The sequence below is a fragment of the Siniperca chuatsi genome, linkage group LG7 (assembly GCF_020085105.1).
Source record: "Siniperca chuatsi isolate FFG_IHB_CAS linkage group LG7, ASM2008510v1, whole genome shotgun sequence".
Taxonomy (NCBI): domain Eukaryota; kingdom Metazoa; phylum Chordata; class Actinopteri; order Centrarchiformes; family Sinipercidae; genus Siniperca; species Siniperca chuatsi.
In genome coordinates, this window is record NC_058048.1 from 26325533 (window position 1) to 26351371 (window position 25839).

Genomic DNA, 25839 nt, shown 5'->3' on the forward strand with positions numbered 1-25839 from the left:
TTTTATTTTTTATCTTAAAACCACCACTGATTACATCTTTTTTCAAAAATTAAAAAATAACTTTAACACAGAGAGTGAAAACTAGTATATTGGCTTTGATGTGTGGAACTATAAATAATAAACTTTAAAGTAAAATCTAAAATTCCCTCAAGTAGACATAATTAAAACATTACTTGAATAAAACCTGCTCGCTCTCCACCCCCTGGCCGGCCCACACAGGTAAAGCAGATAAACTTCACAAATATCTGTGCTGGGACATCTTAGGATGGCCCTGCACACTTGGCATTGCTGAGATGGTGAAATTTTGGATGAGCTCCTTTAAGCACATCAGAGCATCCCATAAAGGCTCAGCAGAATGTAGAACACCAAGATGCTGCTTATTCCCTACCTGCAACAGCGCGGTCGAGATGGACAGCAGATTATTATCTGCTCTGAGGTCTGCGCATACTAATGACTCCCATCAGTCCATCATCAGGACAACTTCCCCCCTGAATGTATAGTATCGTCATTTAAAGGTTAATGCTACTCGGTTTAGGAGTTAACATACACAACAACCAAGAATCCTGTAGTGAAAATTATGATTTTGAAATAAATTTTCACATCAAAAGCACCAACCTAAGGTCAAATAACACCTTCTGTACAAGTTTTTTGCTGCTCTTTCTTCTCCTTTTAATAATGGGGGCCTGGGAGCATCTTCCTGACGGAAACATCAATGTTTGAACCAAATTTCATGGCAGTCCATTCAATTGTTGTTGAGACATTTCTCTCAGTGCCACAAATGTCAACCTCATGGTGTTGCTAGTGGAAAAGTCAGAGGATCATTAGAATACATCATCTGGGGTACATGAATGTTGGTACAAAATTTCATGGCAATCCATGTAATAGTTGTTGAGATAATTTGGTCAAATTTGACCAAAGTGGTGACCGACTGGCATTGCCATCAATCAAGCCATGCCTCTAGCATGGTTAAAAAGTCAGTTAAAGTGAAGCCAGTTACACTAGAGATACAAAAGAATTGTTTAAGTCTAAATGTCTAAACGTCAAGATAACATATCACCAAACTAAATACTGTAATAATGATAATTAATAATAATAATAATTATTATAATAATAATAACAAGGTCAAGGTTTTGGGTTTGTCTATCAGCCTTAAACAATAAATCTCTGTGATAAATGTCTGCACACCACAAAGGTAACCCAGATACAAAGTTGTGTGGTGACAAAAAAGCAGCAAGGTTAGCAGTTGGTTTTCATTTTACAGCTTACACTGCAAGTAAGGGTCCTTGCATTAAGGTTCTTTGTAAACTCATCAACTCCATATGCCCTAATACTGCTATTTCCTACAGGCCCGTCAGCTACTGCTCAGACATTAACCTTTATTATTAATCAACTTAGGTAAACAGGTGCAAAATAAGTACATTAATCTATCGTGTGTAGGTATTTACATGGAGCTATTTTTGAGCATGTAAATGTACTGACTGGTCATGAAAAACAGTCTTGAGGAGGAGTCGAAAATGTGAGCAGCTGGGGTTGGAGAAGTGGTTTTGGGGCAGGTGAAATGCCCATAGGCAAGACATTTTTCTTGCCAAACAGACAGACTGGTCCAGAGAGTGAGTTTTCATCACCAGAAAGGTCAGCACCTTGTGAAGTAATCATGGAGTCATTGGTATTTATCAACCACTCTATCAACTCCCTCCAGATATATTATGGCCATTTTGTGCCATGGAGCGGTAAAAATCCCACTTATTGCCCCTGTAAGGCAGACTGATAGTGAAAGTTGAAATCCGGTGGCATTCAGTGAAGGAGGCTAACCGTCTGAGGCAGCCAGGCTTCCTCCCTCACCTAATTACTCAGAGGACCTGTCCAGGACTCTGTGTCAGCACTGACCTCACACTGATCCAATTTGACCCTTGGCCCACACAAGGCGGTCTCTGGTGTCACTGCCAGTCAAGAGGAGGTCAATGAGTCCCACCTTAATAGTCATCAGTTCAGCCCATCTCCAAGGGACCATGAATAATCCCCATCATTCATCGCACAGACAGGCCATATAACCACAGCACAGTGGATCCTAATGGCTTATTTTGCTATAAAGCTCTTATGTGGACCATACTGACTGCAGTCAGTGCTTTATAGTGATAAACAAGGACATATTTCATTTCTCATTCCATTTATTTACATTTATTACTTTTTGAGGTATTGTCTGAGGTCAAGTGTAAAAATATGTTTATGGGTGCAAATAATGATTAATCAATAATAAAAATAATCTATCAATTGTAATAGTCCAGTCATTCCCAAAGTGGGTGTCGTGGCACCCTGGGCTGCTGTGCGTTTGGATTAAGGGTGTCACAATATTTGTTCCTTTTCATTGTTTTTACTGTGCATACATAAAAAAATCAAAGCAACATTTAAATTTACTACATTTTTATAGTAGATTTTTAAACACATCAAAATGGAAGCAATAAGCTATACATTTTGAACCTATCGTGATAAAAATCCTGCTAAATACGCAGTTACACGCCGCAGCTAAGGTTGGTGACATGACAGCTCATGTTTGCCTGTTCTTATAGTAACGCAACACGCTTTTGGCACAACTTTTGTAGATGCACAACAGTCAGAAATAATAACTGTCAGAGCAAGCAATGAAAAGATTTATCACTGTAAATACAGCTCAAAGAAATGCTGGTACATCTCAGCACCCAGCACAGTGTGAGATGACCAAACCTGAGCCGGCCAAAATAACTAAAATCAGACTGTGCAGTGAAAGCTACTTGGCTTATGGCTTTTTGTGAAGAGGGAAGGCATGTTGAGACAGTACACCCTTCTTTAGCCAAAAGAGACGCCCTATTTAAATTACCTGCATGGTAACTTCTTATTCTGAACGATTGACAAAAAGGCCAATATATTGTATGTATTTCACTTAATATTGATTTTTGTGATTAAAGTTAGATCAGTGTTATTTGTTTTGTTAGTTGGATAAAATACATTCTTAGTCTTTTTAGTTGAAAAGGTTGCATGTGCATCATGTGGGTCATGGTGGTAGTGGGCATGCAGGGCTGGCATGAAAAAAACATAACTATGAAGGGGTACCGTGGTTTAAAAAAGTGTGGGAACCACTGTAATAGTCTATAAGATGTCAGAAAATAGTGAAACATGCCCATCACAATTTCTGAGAGCCCCAAGTGGCATCTTCAAATGACTTGTTTTTGTCCAACAGTCCAAAATCTGAAGATATTCAGTTTATGAGATGGGATTTGGGATTTCTGCTCGAGAAATCAAAAACAATCAGTATACTTTACTTACTTTCTATACTTTATTTTTCAAGGCTAAGTCTACATAGATGCTTAATCGGATTTATATCATGTGTTATAATGTATTTTCACTGTATTAAAACTGAAGAAATACTGCGTATTTAGCTTGCAAGGTATTGTGTTTGTGCCTTTTAATCTCAGGAGTGGACTTTGGTCTTTGGGAACTGTGCTTTGGGACTAATGTTAGATGTTAAGCTCTTGAATCCCAAACTCCTTGGAAATCTCTGCAGTACACATATGTACATACACAATAGTTTCGATCTTTAGATAAAACAAACATTAAAATGATCTGAAGCACAAGAAGCAATTTGGTTTTTGGTAAATTTTCCTTTGAGCTAAAAGACTTTGAAGCATTAAGGGCATAAACAGAAGCAAACATTCAAGGATGTTTTAAATAGCAGTCTCAGAGACTTTCTGATTAATGGATTAAACCATACACTGCCCTCTCAAATGCGGCTTTGATTGCCTGCTGAATTTGATGAGTATAAAAGTGAATATATTTGAACCTTTGTGTTCCCTGCTCTTGCTGTCGGTGAGCCTTTGCTGCTACAGTACCTACCAAGGGCTTTCCAGTAAAAGGTGTGGTTTCTGCCTTTGCAGGCCTTTATGAATACTTTACCTGGGTTTAATGAATAATCAAGGACTACAGAGTGATTTTTGCTCCTTGGAGCCATGTCACACATTTGGAATTCAACGTTATACTGAATGTATAATCAAGGACGTATGAGGGTTTGATGGTATCAGTGGCCTCAGTATCATTTGCTGCCTCATTTAACTTCCTCCATCTCAGATCTGTTGTCTTCTTCAATCTCTGAAAAACCTGAATTTAGATATATATACTTATCCATTTTATCCACACAATGTGACTTCTCTGTCTTTGTTATTGCAGTGGAGCATGATAGAGATTAATGACTCTATTTCAGACCATTGTTGTGTGTAGGATCTGTGTATAGGCTGAGTCATAACAGATGAGTGTGGACAGGATGGTGGAACAGTTGTTAAGACATGCATGCTAATTTAAATGTCGCAAAAGGTGGGTTTCTAAATGCATTTTGGGTTGCTGTATTTTAGTTTGGAGACATGTACTGTCAGACAGAAATTCAAGTTCCCTTTAGGTTTAATTCAATTCAGTTTTATTTATATAGCACCAATTCATAACAGAAGTTATCTCATTGCACTTTTCCTCTAGACTGCACTCTTTGTAATATTAACATGTTTACAGTGTATCAGATGAATATAACATTACCTGCATAAATTTTTTTGTAATTCAAGTTTTTTATTAAATTTTCCAATAGATAAACAACATAATGCAAAACAAAACAATACTTTTGACTACTTGTTTCTAGAAAGGATAAACAAAAGAACAATCTAACATTAAATGAAGAAAAATACCTGCTTCCTTTTTGACACCTCTAAAAGTAATTATCATCCGTGAGTTTAACTGATGTATATTAATACCTGCGTATCATTTTGTAGTGTATAAATTTGCCCACTGCATCTCTAACTGACCACCCGACATCAGCCGTTTTTCCGTATATACTCTTCAATGTTTGAATTAAGATCTCTCTCCCAGATTTTATTACTGGCATAGCAGTGACACTATTACATTACCTACTTTAGATGATGACATACAGCTCTTCCCCCCTCCCCCTGGGTAGGTCAGACCACAACCTTCACTTCAAACCCTGCTATGTGCCTCTGGTTAAAAGGCAGCCTGTGACCACAAGGACAGTGAGGAGATGGTCAGAGGAGGCCTATGAGACACTTCAGGGGTGTTTGAGTTGACAAACTGGGATGCATTCTGTGAGCCTCATGGAGAGGACATTGACAGGCTTACTGAGTACATCACTGGCTACATTAACTTCTGTGTGGACTACAATGTCCCTACTAACATGGTCCATTGTTATCCAAATAACAAACCATGGGTAACAAAGGAAATCAAAGACATCCTGAATGCCAAGAGGAGGGCCTTTACTGATGGTAATAGGGAGGAGGTGAGGGCAATCCAGGCTGACCTGAAGGTGAATATCAGGGAGGCCAAGGAGAAGTACAGGAGGAAACTAGAGTGGAAACTCCAGCAGAACAACATGAGAGAGGTCTGGAGTGGCATGAAGAGCATCACTAGCTTCAGACCGACTGGCAGCAGAGGAGTTGAAGGCAGCTTGGACAGGGCCAATGAATTTAATCTGTTCTTTAACAGATTTGACACACCGGCTCCTGCTCATCCCCCCCTCTAACTCAGCTGCTGTCAGCCCTCAGACTCCTCTGAGTCCACTGCTCCCCCCTCCTCCATCTTCCTGGGAGAGCCCCCTCAACCTGCTCTCAGACTAACGGCCCTCTCCAGACTGACGACTCCCCCTCCCCCCATCTGTAAACTCTGCTGTGTGCCTGACTGCTGACCAGATGAGAGGACAGCTGATGAAACTCCACTCAAACAAGGCTGCAGGCACCGATGGAGTTAGCTCCGGGGTGCTAAAAGCCTGTGCCCCCCAGCTATGTGGAGTCCTTCAACATGTCTTCAACCTGAGACTGAGTCTTCAAAGGGTCCCTATTCTGTGGAAGACATCTTGCCTCGTTCCTGTGCCGAAGACACCACGTCCCAGTGGCTCCAAGGACTACAGACCGGTGGCACTGACCTCCCACATAATGAAGACCCTGGAGAGAGTGGTCCTGGAACAGCTGCAGCCCATGGTCAGACCCTTCCTGGACCTGCATGGTAAGGATCATGTTTTTTGACTTCTCCAGCGCTTTCAACGCCATCCGGCCAGCCCTGCTGGGTGAGAAGCTGGCAGCGATGCAGGTGGATCCCCCCCTTGTGTCCTGGATTGTTGACTACCTGACTGGCAGACCACAGCATGTGGGTCTGCAGCACTGTGTGTCGGACAGCATGGTCAGCAACACTGGGGCCCCTCAGGGGACTGTCCTCTCTCCTTCCTCTTCACCATCTACACCACAGACTTCAGCTACCACACAGAGTCCTGCCACCTTCAGAAGTTTTCTAATGACTCTGCTGTGGTGGGATGTATCAGCGGTGTTGATGAGACTGAGCTCAGGGCTGCGATCGGTAACTTTGTCTCATGGTTTGAGCAGAACCGTGTGCAGCTCAATGCGACATAGCCTAAGGAGCTGGTTGTAGATCTACGAAGGGCCAAGGCACCAGTGACCCCGGTTTCCATCCTGGGGGTCAGTGTGGATATTGTAGAGGATTACAAGTACCTGGGAGTACACATGGACAATAAACTGGACTGGGCTAAGAACACTCATGCGCTTTACAGGAAGGGCCAGAGCCGCCTCTATTTTCTGAGGAGGCTGAGGTCCTTCAATATCTGCTGGACAATACTGAGGATGTTTTATGAGTTTGGGGTGGCCATTGCTATCCTGTATGCTGTTGCAGGTTGAGGGTAGCGGACGCAAACAGGCTCAACAAACTGATCCGTAAGGCCAGTGACACTGGAGGTGGAGCTGGACTCTCTGGCAGTGGTGTCAGAGAGGAGGATGCTGGCCAAACTACATGCCATCTTGGACAGTCTCTCCCACCCACTCCATGACGTGCTGGTCAAACAAAGGAGTACCTTCAGCGAAAGACTCATCCCCACAAAAAGCACCACAGAGCGCCACAGGAAGTCATTCCTGTCAGTCTATATGACCTTAAGGGACTAAACTGGACATTGGATCATTAACATCACTGCAATACTTGAAATAATCGTGCAATATTCCATGCTTAATACTCCTGTGCAATATACTCTGTTTTCAGTTTCAAATTCCCTATTTATTGATATTTATTCATACTTCTATTACTGCTGTGCAATATCCACCATCTCACAATAATCTTAATAAGCTACACTTAACTTGACAGTACTCTTTATTGCACTATTACTTATTACTTATATTATTACATTGTATTATACCGTACATACTGTACTAATCAACCTCTAAATCCACTTTGGTACTTACAATTATTTTACCTGTATTATAGAGTATTATATTTGTATTTGCTTAGTACTTCTATTCTTTCTATTCTGTTAACTATTTCCGTAAATTGCACTACTTTATATTCATTGCACTGCATTTCTGCCCAGTCCAATTCATTATTGTACATATCCATCAGTATACTTCTGTTTATAGTAATGTCATCTGTATCACTTGTAAAATATTTTCATAATACTGCTCTATCCTGCACACACACTTTATATCCTGCACTTGCTTATTGCACTTCTGGTTAGACCTAAACTGCATTTTGTTGCCTTGTACTTGTACATGTGTAATGACTATAAAGTTAAAAAAAAAAACCAAAAAGTATATAGCAAATAAGCAAAAAAGTTTTTTATGCTGGGCTGGGGTAGAGTACAGTGGAAACAGACTTAGCAACTAAATCATGACGTACATTATTCGTGCTACATTTGGATGGAAACCTGGATATTGTGTCTATTAACTTGTTTACAAACATCAGACCGACATTACCACGGCACTAGCACAGCTAAAAAGGCTTCATGTATACAGTATACTCTACTCAAAAGTGGAGGTTGACCAATAGTGGATTTCGGCCAAACTGAAACTAGATAACTGTAGTAGTAGTGATGATAATAATAATGATAATAATAATGATGATGATGATTTTAAAAAAACCTATTTATATAGCACCTTTTCACAAGGTTTACAAGGTGCTTTACAGGGTAAAAACAACAGGAATCACAAGGCGTTTAACATAAAACCACTAAGAACAATAACATCATCAATAAAACAACACATGGAAAGAGCAAATACAGCATAAAAAAACAATAATAAAACATAATATGACATGGTGTGGGAAGTAAAATAGAGGATCACAGGAAGGCTAGACTATAAAAATGCACTTACGGCTAGCCAAATTCTAACGACCATGCTCGCTAGCAAAGGAGAAACAGCATGCTTTCGGCAGAGCAGCAGTTATTTTCAGTCTAATGCATTAATAATGCCATAATATAACCAACAACCTTGTCATGCTCATAATTTACGAATATAGTTGTCTTAAGGTAACTTTCATTTAAATATAAATTTTCTCAGGTACACAATGACATTACCTTGACTTTGTGAATGGAGCCTCCATGCAAAACAGTGATGTATGTCCCCATGTGACTGGTGGAGGCTGCACAGCCATCAGCCACCAGGGGAGCCAAGTTCCGTCGATACTGATAGTTTGTAAAACGTCCTATCGGTACCGATTAATCGGCCAAACAGATTAATCGACCGACCTCTACACAAAAGTGACCCAGAAGATTCACAAGAGAGAAACGGCAGAATATTTCAGAGTACAAACACATTTGGATAAGCAATGAGTCAGAACAAGCCTGCGACAGATTAATCGATCTCTAAGTCTCAGTGCCAGCTGATCTTGATAGGCAGCGCTCAAACAGAAGATCCACATTTATTATCCCACCTACAGTCAACAGCAGCTTCTCCCTGTGGTTGTAACACTAAAAGAGTTTTAAAACGGCGTCACTGATGTTTTTGAAGAACCAGGCGATGGAAGATTCTTTCCTCCTGGGAGCAACATTATATTCAGTAATGTGTTGTAATTACAGTACGGTGTTTGCAGTGTGCTGTAGCTCCCAAAGACAACCAAACAGTTAAAGTATATACCATTGTGCAAATGTCATGTAAGGATAAAGCTAATTTAAGGGTCCCTTTTTGTTTTCACGGAGTCCTTACATGCCGAACAGGAGTATCAGTGGTACAGAGTAGCTGCTCAGTTACTGTGAACATAGAAGAGGCCAGTTGTAAATCAGTTCCTTAATTGTAAGTACATTTTGTTATGAATTAGTGCTGAAATTAATATTAATCACTTGGTTGATTCGCAAAAATTTCATCAACAATTTTGATAATTTGCTGAAGAAAAAAATGCCAAACTTGTTCCAGCTATCAAATATGAGCTGCTTTTTCTGTTTTATATAATTCTAAAATGACCTTATTTGGGTTTTGGACTGTTGATTCGACAAAACGATCCATTTGAAGACATCACTTCAGGCTCTCAGAACATTGGATTGGCTTTTTTCACTTTTTTTGGGGACAAATGATAGAATAATTATTTGTAGCCATAATATGAATAAATGTCTTTTCCTTATCAGTTCTTTACTCAAATAGCTGACTCTTCTTTGATTGTTGCTGTATGCACTGAACTGTAAAGCACATTGAGTTTACCTGTAATGAAATATGCTATATAAATAAAATTGCCTTGCCTTGATATACAGTATATTCTAATACTTACATAGCTCTCGTATATGTAATATTAGTATATTCCAATACTTAAAACGGCTTTAGGAAAAAAAGAAAGAAAAATTGAAGAAAGGAAGAAAAGTCCCTCTATTTAGCATTCATAAGCAGTATATAAACATTTAATACATGTTTATAACACACTATAATGTATGTATAAGAAGATATAAGTGTTTATTAATGTATTTGTCAACAACTATACACCAGCATCCGCTTATCAGTGCACACATGAGAATGAATGACAATAGAGTTGTAATAATATAAAATATAGGATAAATTATAAAGTTATAATTGTTGACAAATGCTGTGCATTAATAAACACAAAAAATGTCCTGCGTACGACTACATTATAGTGTTATAAACCATTTATTAAATATTTGTATACTGCTAATAAATGCTAAAAAGGGGACTTAAAGTAAAGTGTTACCAAAAAATCTACATCAAACCTTAGAATTACCCAACCCAGAGAGTTCATGGAATTTTGAACAATGTGTGAGCTGCTATTTTATTTTCTTAATTGCATGTCTTTTTTTTTCTATTTGATTGGTGGGTAGCTTTACAAGTACTACAATGAGTTACCTTTTAAATTTTTTACAATAATTTACAACTTACAACAACTATTACAGGCGTAGGGTAACAGCGTCTGACACCCTCACCCACTGTTTTCAACTCATCAGGATATGCCACTGTCCTATTTCCCAGTGTTAATGCATGTCAGCTCTCCAGACATGAAGCAGTTCTATCACATTCTGTCCCTGGACCTGCACATCCAGGCTACTGTACCTGACTATTTCTTCTGTCTGTATGACATACGATGTGTGCACAAATGATTCATGTCTCTCTGTCTCAAACAAATGAACACAAACCAAAGGAAGCTTATTGGTATTGCTATTTTTCAGCATAGACTGCAATTTAAATTTTATGTCTTATACAGGTTCATCAAAGGAACAAACTACAGAAGGACCTTTTTGAGTTTCACTCTTGTTAGTCAGGTTTTATCTATCAAACAGTTTTTATTCCAGTGTGACCACTGTAATATCTGAAAGAACAAACAATCAACTCTTTTCTCTAGCCCCAAATCTTGTGTTTGGAGCATAGGGAGAGAAATTTTGTTTTGACAGTACAACAGATCCACACTGTATGATTTTCTTCAATCAGGGAACAGTACAAAGCTTAGTACAAAGCCTTCAGCTCCTGTTTCCAGGCCAAGTGTATTTGCTCCCTGTGCTGAGTTTCAACTTACTCCCACCAGTATCTGCTGCTCTCTGCTGACGTATTTCATTACACTTAATATATAGGGCTCACTTGCGCTTACATTTTCCCAGCCAACACGTCAATCTATTTTTCAACCAACTCTTTACACTGGCATTGCCGACCACGAGGTTGTTTGGTCAAAACTAATTGGACAGTAAAATCCAATCCATTCAAAAGCGAGGCTAAAGATTAGGGAAATCCCATTAGCATATGGTTAGGGGTGACTGCATTTCAGTCCTGTTTGAACTTCAAATGTCATCTCACTACCAATTACATTCTAAATTGCAATTTACCTCAGTTAATTACCATAATTAATATTCAATGGAACACCAAAAAGACTCCTACTTGATTTGTTCCAGTTTTAATTTAACATATCACGGCTCATAATCTGGCCATATACGATATGCATCTCCTTCACTGGGCTTGTCTACTTCCGCCACCTTCACATTAACATATTCTGAGGGTAAATTAGACTTCAACGAAAGGAGAAAAAACACATAAACCTTTATTTTATGGATTTAGTTGGGTTACCCAGAATGATTCACAATGATAACAAGATAGACAAAAGGAAGCTTTGCTCATAAATCATTATAAGAAATATTACGTTTATAATGATGGCTTTGAACTGAACACATGCATATCATAGTGCATCATGTCATAATGGGTTTCCCTACTTAACTAGTCTGAATCTGTTAACATCGGGGGTTAGCAAAGATCTTTTGGCAATCTTTGACAGGAATTTGAAGTTGAAAGAAAAGTTTAATAAAAATACCTGAGAAAAACAAGAGCATACATAAAAAAAATGCAGGGAACAACATATTTAGTGGCATCTGTAAAACAGGCGCTGCAAGAGCAGTTGGGGTTTCGGTGCAGCCTTTTCACAGGTGACATCACCCGTCAGTTGAAAGCTCGGGCACTCTGAGAACATTCATTCTCTCTGGAAATTAGTTCAAACGAGGAGCACTTCCATTTCATGCTCTCCATTTGCTGCCTCTGTCAGCCCTCCAGACACCAGAGCATTTTCTCTTTTCTCTAAGCCGATGCTCCTGCAGGTTAAACCACTGACCTTCACCATTACTTGACCTTGCCTCTACAGCACTGTATGTCTCTTTTAAACCAGATGAGACTGAAAACCTGACTCTTCTGCACAATTGTCTGACTGCCACTAAGGACTGGATGGCTAATAACTTTTTACAGCTCAACGCAGATAAGACTGAGGTCCTTATTGTTGCTTCAGATAGCTTAGCTTCTAAGGTTGCTCACTGTATTGGGTCCCTTCAGCTGTACAGTCTAATTTCAGAAATCTCTGTGTTGTATTTGATCAGGCTATGTACTTTGACAAACACATCAAATCATTGTCCCATACATGTTTTTTCCATTTAAGAAATATTGCAAAACTCTGGCTGTTGTATCACAACCTGAGCTAGAGATGATCACTCATGCTTTTATATCATCTCGTCAGACTACTTTAATTCCATTTTCACGTGCCTCAGCAAGTCGTCCCAGGACCATCTACCAATGGTCCAAAATGCTGCTGCAAGGCTGTTGACCAGATCCAGCATGTCGACTAGCATCACACCCATCCTATTGTCTTTGCATTGGTTTCCCATCAGGTTCAGGATTAATTTTAAGGATTTGTTGTATAAAAAATCCACACAAACACAGTTTTCCAAATTGATCAGCAGGAACACATTAGACACATACAGTAGACAAGAGGATTTTAATTAGCTTGCATTACTTTCCACATTTTCTTATGTGTCCTTTCTGCATCTTAAGTGCTTGTATTGTGTGAGCTTATGGAGCAGATAAAATATCCAAATTGGGCAGCATGGTGGTGCAGTGGTTATCAGAGTTGCTTCACAGCCAGAAGGTCCTAGAGTCGAACCTGACTGGGGCCTTTCAAAGATAGGCTAGCATCATAAATTAAACCTTCACTGATACTTAGCCTACGGATAGGTCTAACAGATGATATACATTTACAATCTTCAACAAATAAACATTACCTTAAAAACAGAAAACATTTCCGTTTTGTATTTTTTACTTACCAAGTGAAAAATCAGTTTTTCTACTGTAACTCTGGCAAAACTGATCGAATTGGGCTGTGGACTCAATGTCAGGGTGTACTTTGTGTCCCAAGGCACTGTGGTGAGGAGACAGGTAGGCCGAGCTGGTCCAGAGGAAAGTCATATCCATGGTCATCCTACCAAAGTTACAAGGAAACTGGCGAAAACTGTGCACAGCTATAACTGAAGCAGTATGCCATGTTCACATAAAGAGAACTGGACTTCACGACATGTTTCTGACTTCCGTGTTACAAGAGAAAAGGTCCGTGTTGCAACCGTCCCCCTGATACATTCGTCCCGGCCCTTATGACAAGGCGCAGCTCATGAATGGAGTTTGGGCGGGGGGGGTTTCTGCGACTAACTGACCAATGAAAACTTGGTCGACTAAGACTTTTCTCATCGACTAACCGTTTGGTCGACAATTAGGGGGCAGCTCTAAAATTGAGCGTCATAAGTTGAACATAATTGTTAGTGTGCACATTTTTGGGGGATACTCCTTAGAGTTCCATGGAGGCTTGGTTCAGATCATTAACTGTATAATATGTGGACCTCAAACAATTTACCCATCCTGTGGATGTGAAATGTCTACTATGGTACTCATGTACAACTGGTCCCCTCATAATACCGGTCACATCACTGAGCAGCCTTTGACTTCTTTATAAACAGCATTATTGATAAAATGTAGGAATTATTTTACTTGCCATGTTTATCTGGATTAAAACTTTACTAAGCTCAGTGCGTCTGTTATTGCAGGCTGACTGTGGCTGGTCTTAATCTTGACATGATGATTGGCCAATAAGCCTCCATATCTTTTCTACTGCCATTTAATTAGCTGCACTGGAATTGCGCTGTAAAGCAAGATTAATAAAAAGTGAATATTTTGATAACGTTCAACTGCTTTGAGAGCATCCAGCAGCTACAGCTTATTGACCACATCTCAAATGATGACACAAAATAGGGAAATCCTACATGAAAGTTTGTATTTGAAAATATGTTTACATGTTTTGAGAAAAAAACTCATTTACACAGGTAATCCAACTGCAAATGCTTTCTTTATATTTTTGGTGTCAGCCTAAAAGAAAACCCCAGTAGGTGTAACCATAACACATCATGAATTTATGTCAAAGCTGAATAAACTCAGTTCAGGTGGGTTTAGCTCACCATTCCTAACGGAAAATAGCAAACCCCCTTTAAAGTTGGCTGGCCAACACCCCTCTCTGATTGGCCCTGTTTGCAGTCACATCAGTAATGTACTGTGATAGTAGTACATTCACTGATAGAGGATTTTGGAGCCAAGAACAAAATTAGAGTTTATCCAGCAGCTAAACTTATCCCAGACCTCAGACAGTGGAAGAGTAGCAGCACATGTCTGCTTCCTTTCTGAACTTGTTTAAGAAAGAACATGAGCCTGATACTTAAAATAGCTAACATGCATATGTACATTCATTAGAATATGGCTTTGTTTCCAGTAAATGAGTAGTTAGTAGATCAGGAGAAGTACTGTCCTGCTCTTAGTTCACTCCTTTACTTCCTGTCTGTTAAACTGGTAGAGAGGGATTTTATGTAGTTGCGCTCTTCCCCTGCCATTATAAAACCAATATACCTTTTCACTTAATGCCACTCATGCATTGCTTGCTACAATTATGTTGCACTGTGCCCCAAAAGGCTCAGAGTGTGTAAGGCCTCCTTCTCTTCCAGGAGCTAATGCAACAGCAGAGGCATCTAAGGTCAAAAACGGATAAAGTATACCACAATAGGGTGCAGATTTACCGTAAACATATTAAGAATGACAGTGCAGGTAGGATGAGGTGACAGTATGTGTGCTGTAAATCAGGAAAGCAGAGCTTTCCAGCACCATGGACAGATTCCAAGAGCAAACAGCAGTTTCTACACTGGAGTGCTGAGATGGCAGCTAAAACCTGCAGTTCCAAAAAGTAAAGCACCCCTGTTTTGTGTAATATTTTATGAATGCAGTGAAACAGGAAGCGACAAATATTTTTGTAAAAAGTAAAAAAAAAAAAAAACACCTTATGCAGTGGCCTTTTTTTTCTCATTTTGAGCAAATCATTTTCTTTTTAATCTATGACCAAAAACTTAATCCTAACCTCAATCAAGTAAATGATAATGAGGTGTGCCAACATTAGAAAATAATGGATGAGTTGGATGCTAATCCTGTGTCTGTGGTTCATATTTTTTCTTATTTATAGATATTTTTCCTTTTTATAATGCTCAATACATTAAACTAAACTCGTATAACAGCCTACACGAGTCTCAGGTTTTACCTGTATGATTCACGTTTTAATGCCTTTGTTCATCATCTGCGATATGAAAACATTTCAACGCAGTCAAAGAAAGTGTGCATCATGGTCATAGTTCAGTTATAAAATCCTAGCGCACCACAGAGCGTCTCTCCTGCCTGGCTGATGACAGCACTGTCAGCCAATGAGTCAATCACACCGAACAGTAGAGAAGGTCGTACCAGCGTCTGGTTCAGAAGTAGTCATTATTTAGCCCTAATCAGAACGATTCAGAGAGTTATTGTCCTTACACTGCAGCTACTTCCCAGTTAAAACAAGAAATGCTATGTTTGAGTAATTATCCATTTTTAATAATTGTTTGTCAGAAGTTTAACACGATTGGTTTAATTTATTTAACTAGTGAGTTAACAGGTGGGTAAACTGTTGACCTGAGGGGTCTTGAGACAGTATGATTTTACTAAATACCTGGCAGCCAATGCGACATGACTATTCTGTGTAGAAATTATTACAATTGCTCAACCATACCCATTACCTTAACTGTTTTTAAAAAATGGTATGTGCCCACCACATGCAGTAGCGTAGACCATAAGCGTACATTACTTTTCTCTTATAGATCTAATAACTCTATTGCCTATAACATGTTGAATAAACAGAACTTATGAAGCATGTATGGAAGCAATAGGAGGTTTATTTCCCCATCTTTATGACAAGTTAACAAATGAAACTGAAATAGTAAAGGGCTTTGGTAAAGGTTGAATCTTTCTGTTCACCACAGGTTCAAACATTGTGGCCTCAAGATAAAAAAAATGTTTCAATATCCTCTTATACTTCTCATTTAATCATTTCACAATAATATCCCCTGACAGGCTGTGTGAAAAATCAATAACACAGAGTTAGACTCACATAAGACTGATTCGTTTTTGAAAAATTTTGTACAGCAGTTTTTTTGTATTTTTTTCCATTTCAGGACATTGGCTCAAATGCCAAGTTACAGTGCTTGGCGATATAGAATCAGTATTCAATAGCTTGAGGATTCATTTTTCTTTTTTTAGTGTTATTGTGGGATTGATTTCATTCCATGGCTTTTTAAAATACCTACCCAATCTTTATTTGGCTACTGTTGTGTCAGTTTTGTTGGGCAAAATCTAAACTACCTAACATTATCCAATCTAGCATTACCACTAAGCTTTATTCCAAGCCCTCCACAGCACAGTCATTGGGGAATTCTCCAGATTCCAGCTTGTCCTTGTCTGAAAATAATAGGGTTTTTGATAATCAGACTGGCTGAAATGCCAATTACAGACACACTCACTATTTGAACTAGGAATTTGGCCTCCTCAAATTGGCCGTGATATGACATCCAAGCCTGGTGTCATGTTCATCTCCTACAATAGGCAGAGGCTGGCAGCAGCGTGGGGATGGCTGGTCAGTAGCCTTCCATCAAAAGGACACTGATCAGTGTGAGGTATGCTGATTTAACCATGTCCAGTATGTGATAGGAACAGGAGAGAGCTGTGATGGGAAATGTGACAATGGCATCCTTTGGCTCAGAAACTGCTGGTAAATAGCGGAAGTGACAGACGAGAGGGACACGCTCTGGCAGGCAAGACGAAATTGAATCCCGTCTCACTTAATGCCTCTGAAATGATGCGTCTCTTGCACTTCTGTGTGGACCTGTTTATTCTTTCACCATGTTTGCCTTTCATTTATTACGTAGAAGCATTAACATTTCCGAGTTGTCATGCAGACTACAGCCAGGTAGGTGAGTGAAACTTCAGCAGACCATCTTGTAGGGAAATTTGTTAACATACTGTATTTTTTTTTTTAGGTTCTCACAGTGCTGCAGACTGCCACAGTGGACTGAGTCTGTCCAAAATCATGGTCTTCCATTCCCTCATGGACAGTCAATTTGAGCAGTTGGTGCTTGTCTTTGCCATATACCACATACAAATAAGGATTGATGCTTATCCAACCGATCATGTAAGTGCATGCTAATTATTTTGATCAATGAAGTGTGTTGTCTAATTTTGTGCTTTTGTGTAGATAAGGTTCAGTTTCAAGTTCAGCCAACATTTTTGCTTAGCAGAGACACCAGACAAAACAAAGCTGGACACAATAACACAACTGTGTCAGCTTAAAGGTTAGACTGTTGTCCCAGAATTAAGAAACTTGATTGGTTCGCGGATTCTAAAGAAAAATTGTTGATTGGCTACACCACAGCCCAAGGCAGTAATGGCCAAATAAATTGTCAAGAAATAAATGATAGTATTATGAAGATTTTTGTATGGACGCTGGTTTGTACATTTTTCTACAAGTTGTTAGAATTCTTGGCTTGTTAGGACGAATAAGCTAGTATGAGACAGGTTAAGTCTGTCTGAATACAGTCAATACACTCTGTCGACAATAGAGACGCAAAATTTATGCATATCGAAAGTTAAAGGTGGGAAATCATGAAATTATGGTGTCTAGGCTTGGGGTGGATTTCGACTTAGGGATGGTATATAAAGAGCAACTCCACACTAGATTTTGGAAGGAGGAAAATTATAGCTGCACTGGCCTTTTGTGGGTGGAAAGGTACAAGCCTGCTTAGCCTCTGACCACACTCAACACACCCATGCTATGTAAGCATGACAATTTTTGATGTCATGAAATTGCATCATTCCTCCTCGGTGTGATGTCACAACAAAAATTGTAATGAAGCAGCAGGGACAGCAATATTGCCATCCAGTCACATCAATTATAGTATTTGAATAATGCTACAAACTGCTTGTTTCATTAGCGCTTAGTGTGGAGCTCTGGAAACCAAATAAATGCTGGTAAAACTTAGTAAGCTTTAGTGGAAAAAATGTCACCAGTGTATGGAACTCCATACCAGTTTGTCACAAAAATAACGGTTAAGTAATCAATTTATTTATTATAAACTTGAGTATTCCTTAACTTGTGAGAGTTTGCACTTTCAGTATATTATCACTTTAAGTTAGTCAGTCTTAAACTATAGTAACGTATAGGCTTTATGACTGAGGAATTTTAAACAAAGGAATAGTTGCCCATGTAACAAAATCTTAATAAAATGATATCAAAGACAAGGTACATACTCCATACAATTACATACACTTAACAAAAGTAGTATTTAGGGTTACTTGATAGCAGGTGTTGCTTTTATTCTGTCTACCTTCTATGTATTTTCCATACAGAATTACTTGGTGCCTGAATAGTTATTGCAGTATAATAGTAGGAGTGTATTTATAGCAGCATTATATTTATAGCAGCATTATATTTATAGCGGCATAAGAAGTGCAATATTGATATTTTTCTCTAACTTCTTTCAGATTGAATTTAACTCTCCTTACTTTGATCAGTAACTGGTTTTGCCCTCCTTCACATCTGATATATGAAGAAAAATGGCTCTCCACTGGGAATGGTTGTATGTGGACCCCCATTTCATGAAAACCTTATCATCACAATGCAGCTGTCACCCGTCTTCTAAATAACCTGCCATCTCCCGAAAAACAAACAAAGTAAACGTGGGTTTTTAACTGACACAATCCCCATTGAAAAGACTCCACTCCAACTCGTGTGACTAAAGTATTATTGCCACGCAGCGAGGACGCTGATCTGTTCCAGCCACAGAGATGATTGAGGAATCATTGTCCACCTGAGTATTCAGGCTTGGTGTTGATGCTGTCACTCACTGCCTGTCGCTGTCGATTACACATGGGTGTCGAGAAGTGTGAAAATCCAGATGTCCCATGTGGCGCTGGTCTGCTTCTGTGCGTCCTTGCCCAAAGTCAAGCAAGTGGCTGTCCTTTCCGATGAAACGGATGATAACTCTACACTCTCATACCTTTGACTGTATGAAAAAATATGGACTCTATGCTCTGGACACACACACTAAATAGATTTTAATCAAGCCATAGGGGCCCGACAAGTGAGTTGAGTGATTTTATGAACTGCACGGTGACATCTCACATGTCTAATGTTTAGTCATTTGTCTTTGTTATACCTGCTGTTGCTAGCAGGCACCGAAGCAGAGAGAATAATGAGTAAAGAGAACAAATACTATTTCATCTTGACACGATTTAGATGATGCTACCCAGCACACACTGTGTATATTTTTCAGAGAATTAGTTTTCTCTTTTTTTTAAATGTTTTGGATTAACGGGACTGAGAGGAATTTCAGTCTTTATTCTTCTCCGTAGATTCAATGAATCCACCGCTGCTGGTCTTCTGAGATATTGTGTTGGAGCTCAGAGGAAACGAGGCACACCCACAGGGCCCACATTACTATTAAAGACAGCGTTAGAAAGAGGGACTGTTTTTTTATGTGTGTTTCTCCCAGGGCTAACAGCATCTTCCTGCAGAACTACACAGGTCAGCAGGTGCTAAAGCCAGCTTTGCATTGAGAAGAGCACCTGAGGGAAGATGGGAAGCAGGGATATGTTGACACACAATTCACTTCTCAAATGAAAGTGTTCCATGTGGTGAATACAGAAATGCCAACACAGCAGACAATAGGGGCTGCTCCTCTTTTGCTATTCATGCACATATCGCACGTCATTATACACAAGGACGGATGAGGAGTGTAACAAAATTCATCCTGATAGGTGTGTGAGTAGGAAGCCTGTCAGAGACATATTTAATTGATTTACAAGCTCAACAGGAAACTGTCAGCAGTGAAAGGAGAATGTGAATCAGACTCAACACATGCCGTCCGGTTTCAGCAGGGAAGTGGCTCACTTGTTTTTGGAGAGTCTGAGTGTTGAACAAATGATAGCAATTAGTGAAAAGGTTTTAAAACACAGATGTTTCCCTTTAAGCAAGGTTGTATCCCTGTGGTTGTCGCATTGAACATAACATAAAGCCAGGGTTGCTTTTGTAGTTTAAATGCAAATTTTGTGATCTCATTCAACAGAACTGAACAGGAGTTTGACCACACTTATAATTAATGTGCACTTTGTGTGTTATTCTTCTCCTTCCACTATCATTTTTAGACACTAATAGAAAACCAATGTTATGTAAGGAAATATGAAAGCACCGATTAGACTGGAACATGAGTAAACTGTACATGCAACATTACATTTATATGTACTTCTGTATGTTTAAACATTTGTCCTGTGTTTTGATTTGCATGCAATAAAAAAAAAACTGAAGAGCATTTTTAGGACAATCATAGGGGTGGACGATCCTATATCATAGTCTATGTAATTTCATCCATATCAAAATATATTATGATTCGAGATGTTCTCGAAAATCATTTTAGAAATGGATAAAACTAAATAGAACAGAAATGTCAGTTTTTTGACAAATTCAGTAAGTAAATATCTGACAAATCAAGTACATCACATTGATGCAAAAAACCTATAAAATCTAATACTGCTATCAGACCATCCTATTAATTTATTAACATTGCCCATACACCCACAGAAGTTAAAGGGATAGTTACCACAGTGTACAGTGAACAGTATGGCAAATTCTCTTGAGGTTGATATGAACATATCGAGTAAAGACTCAGTAGTGTTGGCAGTGTTTGTTGATGTATTGTCAGGTAACTGTATGGTAACTTTGAGTGGAAAAATGTATTTCCCAATTTTGAATTGAGTTGCCTCTTTATTTTTCACAGTAGGAGGAAATAATGTGTGACTTACCAATATCTTTGGAACACATACTGTCATCAATATGATTTCTACAGATTTTGCTGCACAGGATGATTTCATTTAGCCTTGCACAAGCAGACTACATCTTGTGAACTTGTGAGATTTTGCTATGAGGTTTTAATCTGGAAACAACCACATAAGGAATTGATGCAGCCCTGTCAGATGCATTATGGACCATTAAGCTATGTTTACAGTGACTTGTAGCTAGGGTTGGGCATTATGGATAAAATCTTTCTCTATTGCGGCAATATTTTATTTTATATTGTGAAATCGTTATATATCATTATATGGCAATTTTTCTGGAAGCTCAATTGAGACACCTTTTTATAGATATAATAAGGAATGAACCTCATGGGAATGTTTATCTATTGAATAAATAGGCTACCTGACAAATGAAGGTACATCCAGTTTTACCATAAAGCAGTCGTGCGCTTTCATTTGCATCATTGCTCGCTGTGTCCTAATACAGCCAGAGAAATTAAAGGTATACATACCTCTGTATAAATGGAATAGCAAAATCTCTGACAGTTGAGAAATTCATTGTCTCGTGGTACCTATTGCGCAGTCTTTATAAACTTCCAAAGCTCAATCAAAAATATTTAAATATAGTCACAATTATGCATTTCAATGGCCCGTTTTCCGTTCACACCTATTCAGAATAGTTTTTGGTTTTTGGAAGTCAGAAGCAAAGACCAATAACAGCCCCAGAAGTGATGTGATCGTCCAGTCAGGTATAGGAGGGGTTCAAGTGGATGTCTCAGTGAAGGAGAAAAATTTGTTTTGTAAGTAAATTCACTTATGACCCTGCCATACCAGTCAACAAAGCAAAAAGCCAGAAGCCAGACTTGATGTCATCACCAATATATGTAAACAATGATGACAACACTGTAACACTTCTTTTACAAGATATATTAAAGTACATTTTCACAGTTGAGTTTACAACATGAGGACTGTAAACCTGAGAGTGGCTTGAAACGTGGTTCACATTATCATCGATTTGCTCTTGGATATCTTCCGGTGGGACGGCTGGTGGAGGGAGGAGTGACAGTATTGTCACTCTGTAGATCACAGTCTTGGAGGACTATCACTGCTCTCTAGACTGATCCTGATAGCATCTGTGTTCGTCTCTGGCCTACCACAGATCCTGACCTTCTATCAGATCCCCAGCCTAATCATGCAGTCCTTTTGCCTTCAGCCTTCCAGCTCTGGGTCCTGCGAGGGCACTTCCACCGTGTTGAAGTGAAAACAGTTTAAAGCACTTTCCATTTGCTGCTCTATAGGGAGGAGGTGATTTGTCCTTGGGGAGGTCCTCAGTAAAATGGTCAATAATATCTGGAGTGTGTGCTGCAGACAGTCAGGCTTTGAAATCTTGAAAACAATCATACAGTTGGGAGCTACTTCTACAGAACCTTCAGTGAAATGTTGGATTTCCTTTTTATCCACAGTCCCCAAATCACAAAAGCAAAAAAAGTTTAGATTTCAAAGTTTCCAGTGTGATTCATGTGACTTTTTTGATTTCCCAATGAAGGCATATCATTCTCACACTTAAGCATACCCAGAGCCCATTGTGTAAGAACAGCCTAGAGCTGTGAGTGGGATGTGTCCCAATGGCCCTGGCTCTATTCTCAAACATTCTGTTGATTTATTGGACTCATATTGTCAGATACTAAGTAAACTGACTCATTTTTTTAAGCATGGTCCAGTATTTATCCACAAAGGAAAGGTCTTTGGTCCATTATTGTTACTATAGCAGCAGGCAAAACTGAGAGGGGGAGCTGGGTGCGTCCAGAAAATGATGCAATAAAATTTCTTCCAACATTTGATTTAAATATAACAACATAGTAAATAATCATTTTAATAATGAGAGGATTTACATAAGCATTTCCTTACCTCTTTTAAATCACTTTATTTGGTTTTTAAATAACCTACACTAGTAGCAGAGGACCCAGTGTGAGTACAACTAGGCCACCCACAACTCTATGACAAACTTTTCAAACATTATTAGGTGGGAGGTGGGAGGTGGGAGATGGGAGATGGGAGGTGGGAGGTCAGGCTGGGTGCTCCCAGCTCCCACAAAGTGATTGTTCTCTTACTGTCATAGTATCAGTGGCAATAGTAATGATATTAGTAGCTTTATAAGTGCTATCCATATTTATAGAAATGCTGTAAATGCTCTGACTCAGTAATCAGACTGCTTTTACTTTCACTTGATATACACTGTATCTATCCATCTAATCTAACTGCTAATGGACAGCTTCCTGACCAACTGCATTGCTTGAGCGTAAAAGTTAATTCTTTACATTGGAAATAATAGTTTGACAAAGAAAATCTTAACTGAAGGTCCCTTTACTAGCTTGTTTCCGGAGCTTTCGACCACATTTCATGTCCTTCCTCAGCAGATGGAAGTTGCTTAGTCGTCATGGAAATTAATTGACAAAAAAATCTTAACTCATGTCCACTTTGAAGCTTTCAACTGTATCTTATAGTCTTCCTCAGCAATTGGAGTCATGACAAATCTCCATGACAACTGAGAAAGCTCCATCTGTTAGGGAAGAGAATGAAATGTGGTTGAAAGCACTGGAAACACACAAGTACGTGCACCTGAAATTTAGATTTTTAAAATAATATAATTTTAATATAATGTGTATATTAAGTAAATAAAGCACAATATATGCACACATTGTGTATGAAGTATAAACACTTGCCATGTCACACTTTTTGTCATATTTTTTCTTTTGTTGTCATTATGATAAAACAAGATACCATTTTAACAATATGAATAGCCTAAACTATGATCAGACAAAAAGCCCTGCAAGAGATAAAAAGCAAAGCAATTTAAACTTTTCAGATGTAATTTAAACCACAGGTGGTGTGAAATGTAATTCAAATAGCATCTGTGAAAGTGCATCTCAGTCTGACCACTCATGACTCACTAAAACATGTGAGCTGGAAGAGAGCAGATGTCTTGGTAAATGAACAATGATTCACCTCCTCTCACTGTACTCTGACTAGGAAAAAGACCACCACAAAAGCAGCATTAGCAGCGTGCGAAGCTCTTATGTTACCTTCCTATTGCAGCATTCAGTTTTTGGTCAGAAAAGGCACCTTTTGTTCAGCGAACGCAACCCTGCATCATTGATGTCAATGTTGTAATGACAGCAAATCATTAAACTGTCCAATCCTGTCGTGTCACTCGTAAATTACAGTGCTGAGAGTAAGCCTTAAAGTTCAGAAAAGAATGGAAAGAAACAACTTTTGATTTGGCTGTCTGAGCCAAGTGACAACTGCAGCTGCATTTCTTCTAATGGCTGCGAGATGCTGACTCCAAGAAAACTGTATTGACGTCGAATGAAAAATCCTCCATCTCCTCTCCTGGAATACAAAGTCGATTTTTTTTTTTCCACAAGAAGTTAAGAGTCTCAATAGCTACTGCCTCTAATGTTCTTTTTAGTGTGGCAATTTTGGGAATAGTTTTTTCCATCAGAGAGATATTGAGAGTTTAGAAGAAATATGGTTTGGGATGTGTTTGGTTGATTGACAGGTGTCTCAGCATGTCACTGTCCACTCCAACCAGACTCCCTCTCCTTTTAAACAATTAGGAATGGGATATATGGATGAATTCTGTTACAGTATATGTCATTTTATATTGTGGTATCAATATACTGTATAAATAATGAAATTAAAATATTTTGTGTTTATGGATATGGCATATCCAGGAAAATTAATACCTGGCATGAAGGTTTTCCAACAATGCCATGAATCAGTCCTGCTTCTTAAATTTGCAACATTGCCCACAATGACCTTAAACAGTCAGAGAAGGGATAAAGGATTGTAAAAAATGTACTTCACAATTTTCCAGAGCAGTAGGTGGCGTCCTCAAATGGATTGTTTTATCTGAACAGCTCTCCAAAACCCAAAGATATTCAGTGTACAATGATAGAAAAACAGAAAAGCAACAAATCCCCACATTTGAGAAGCTGAAACCAGAGAATGTTTTGAATTTTTCCTTGGAAAATGATGAAGAACTTATTAATCATTTGACCAACTAATCCAGTAATCAACAAACCCTTTCAGCGCTGGACTGTATAGATTGTCATATCTTCCAACCCTAGACCAAATGGCTCTAATATCTTTTTTTCTGGCTCTAAGAAAAGCCAAGGTGGCAGCGAGCACTAAACTCAAATCCAGGATTCAAAACACCTTCAGAAATCTACAGGTGATGTCACAAATGCCATGTCCATGTTTTTCTGCAGTCTAGGTCTGAGTACAGTGTTCGCTTCATGGTTAAATATGGAAATCACAAACAGCAATATTTACAACTCCGCTGCCTGATTATATGTGTCAGTTAACCAGACAGCTGGAGAGCACAAATGATAAATTATCACTTTGGCTAACTGCTTATTCCAGAATCACTCTTCTTCCCTTGAAAATAGATCCTGCTGCTCGCCTCTGTTGTTTCATGTTTGACTTGAGAAAAATGAAGGAACAGTTGCAGCGTTTGAACAAAGTGCAACAGACACATTAATTATGACAACAATCAACCACTTGCAGAGGAGCACATGTCACCAAAGCAGTTTCACTGGACTGTAGCATTGTATTTTCGCACAAAAGCCTTGCATGATGTGCAGCAGAGAAAAAAAGCATTGAAGGTCAAAGACAGTATTTCAATGAACTTGGACAGCACCTGTACAAAAGGGCTGTTCAGTTTGGTGGGTAGATCTCTACAGCAGGAATTGAAATGGTTGTCAAAACAAAGTTTTCCTGAAGCTGCTCTCTTGGGTGGCAGGGGGTTAGAGGGGAGGAGAAACACAGGTAGTACAACACACACACACAATTCAATTCATTATGCTTTATTGGTACAAGTGTAACAAAGACAGTATTGCCAAAGCGTCAAGCAATAATGAGATTAAATATAAAGAAAAAGGACAATTCATAAAATCAGGAAAATGGCAGAAAAAACAAAACACACACAGACTCACATACATACAATCAGACAGAACCTTTCAATTACACACCTGATTAAATGCAGTGGTTAAATTGGCTTTTCCTGACA

The 25839-nt window shown here is 38.9% G+C and overlaps 1 long non-coding RNA gene across 2 annotated transcripts in view; it reads left to right on the top strand.

Annotated features, from left to right (window-relative positions):
- LOC122879353 overlaps window positions 1–25839 on the top strand; it is a 123307-nt gene that overhangs the window by 20275 nt on the left and 77193 nt on the right. Inside the window, exons 2-3 of one of the 2 annotated variants that reach the window (XR_006378686.1) lie at window positions 16961–17112; window positions 18462–19440. This is a non-coding gene — a long non-coding RNA (uncharacterized LOC122879353). Of the gene's footprint in view, window positions 1–16960; window positions 17113–18461; window positions 19441–25839 lie in introns of those variants that run through there. The other variant, XR_006378687.1, reaches the window with a different exon arrangement.